This window comes from Aricia agestis, chromosome 18, assembly GCF_905147365.1.
Source record: "Aricia agestis chromosome 18, ilAriAges1.1, whole genome shotgun sequence".
NCBI classification, from domain to species: domain Eukaryota; kingdom Metazoa; phylum Arthropoda; class Insecta; order Lepidoptera; family Lycaenidae; genus Aricia; species Aricia agestis.
Window position 1 is genome coordinate 4,705,200 of NC_056423.1, and position 2,373 is coordinate 4,707,572.

Below are 2,373 nucleotides of genomic sequence, written 5' to 3' on the forward strand. Positions count from 1 at the left end.
CGTTCTGGTGAAAAGAGAAAAAAAGTTCCAAAATTAAAATTGTATTTTTTTATTATAACATCTAAGTGATATTGTTGCTTTTTAATATCATGTATACTGTTATTACAAAAAAAAATCATCAAGTATATTCAATTAATTAATGTTATGCCGGTTTTTAATGGGAATTAAAAGTTAGAATTACCTATAAATATAAAAATAAAGTTTTTCCAAGGCGTCTCAATGTCAGACGCGAATTATTATCAATAATAAGTTTAAAAAACAATAAAAATACTTTAAAAAGTTTCCAACTTACCTCGAGTTTACAATTTCAATTTCACAAAAGTTTACATAGTAAAACTTTCTTAGTCAACCACTCAACCCATGTTTTTTTAACCACTAACATTCAACCATTCAACCACTACACTCACAACCACTGTGACGTATTTTGCGCGCGAAAAAATCAAATATGGCCGCCGTGACGTGACGGCTCGCTTCCCGGTGCTCTACTAGAGCCAACTCCGTCGGTTCTCGTTACTTTCTATGCGCCGTACGATGCGCAACTTTTTAAATTTAGTATTCTTTTTTAATTATTTTTTTACTTAGCCATTTATAGAGGCTTGGTACACAAATATGCTATAACTTATGGATTAAAAATCATTTTAAATAACATAAAATATAGTAAGTAAACGTAATTATTTAAGTAGGTACTTAATTAAATTAATATTTTAGGTGCTATACAAAATGATTAAAGTTTAGTGAATAGGTATAGTAATCTAAAATTGAATTGTGTACAACAAAAATTTTTAGATTTGTTGTAAGTATCGGAATTTCATACACTTCAGTAAATTGAAGAGACCAGAGGTCGCTTTTCCACCTTAATAATTTTAGTACAGCCAATCTATCAATATAGTATTGTAAAGAGATATGTAATGTAAACTTTAAAAAGTATCGATAGATAATCTTTGAATCCACTAAAAATAATTACCAAGTTTTTCAACGTTTTTCATTCATTTTCTGGCGTTGCGTTGACATTGCGAAAAACTATACAGTTCATACGTTATTTTGTTCATACGTATGTTTCAGATTGATGTAATAGAAAATAAAAAAAATACGCGTGGCACTCGGAGACTGCCGCGGTAAAGTTATTGCATAGCATTTTTATCAACTTATAATTTGCGTACGTCTAGTCGCACGCCCACAAAAACCGCGTTGCCAGACTTGCAACACGTTGCCAGACTTGAAACACGTTGCCAGACTTGCAACACGTTGCAAGTCTGGCAACGCCGCACCGCTGTGTCGGTCGAAGTGGTCGTGTTAGGTTTTTTTCGTTACGCAATTTTTTGATTCGGTTCCCGCGCTTGAATTCCACAATAGAAGCTATGCTATATCCCAAATAACCCAAGATAGTCGAAAATTAAATCATTACCCTAACTACTGGTTCCTGGACCGGATTGGAGAATGTTAATATTGGTAGCTGATCCAGCATCGAAACAGCTTAGCTGCCACCAGCTTCTGTATCAATTTAAACCAGTTTTTAGTGTTGGTGCTGGTGATTATAATGTTCTTTAAGAACATTATAATCACCAGCACAATCGATGGATTGGTGATCGAATACGAATATACACGTTCGTAATCGCTTGCCCATCATGGACCATAGTAGAGAGAGAGAGATAGAACGGATATAGGCTGTCTCTCTCGTCTAAACGACACTAGCCGAATTTTTATTTCGGATCAAGATTAACGAATTCCGGTATCAAAAATAAAACCAGTTTAAAATTAGCGTCTCTGACGTCACTTACGACTTATACCTTTCACTCAATCTGACGGTACCATTACGAAAAATTCGGTCAGTAACCAACCGGCTCGTTGGTCTAGGGGTATGATTTTCGCTTAGGGTGCGAGAGGTCCCGGGTTCAAATCCCGGACGAGCCCAAATCCTTTTTTGGGGAGTACATTAAACTAATCACGGAAAAAAACAAAACATACGGCATCCAACTTATGATTAACACGAAAATACTACCGGAAAAAGTACGAGTGGTTATTATTTTTGGTATAGGTTTAAAATTGTAATGTATTGAAATTCTATGATATATTTAAAAATATCTAGATCTAAGTATAAAGAATAAATTATGCACACTGTGCCAAAAATAATCATCTTATCTACCTAAGAAAAAAAGGGTATTCAACTAGAATGGTGTTGAATGTTTTAAATATTTTGTATAATACAAAATAATACTTATCAATGTCCTATTTCTCCTATCAATCAATAAAATACTATCGACAACAAAACAAAATATAATATCTTTATTGTACGCTGCGCTGTAAGCCCTGATTAAACCTGTACGACAATGGTACAGAGTTTATATTATTATTATTATTATTAAACAATGTTAA

At 33.5% G+C, this 2,373-nt stretch overlaps 1 non-coding gene across 1 annotated transcript; it reads left to right on the forward strand.

The window, feature by feature from the left end:
- The first annotated feature begins 1,839 nt into the window (after window positions 1-1,839).
- Window positions 1,840-1,911, forward strand: Trnap-agg. Its single transcript has one exon. It is a non-coding gene; the product is annotated as a tRNA-Pro (tRNA).
- The last annotated feature ends 462 nt before the right edge of the window (window positions 1,912-2,373 follow it).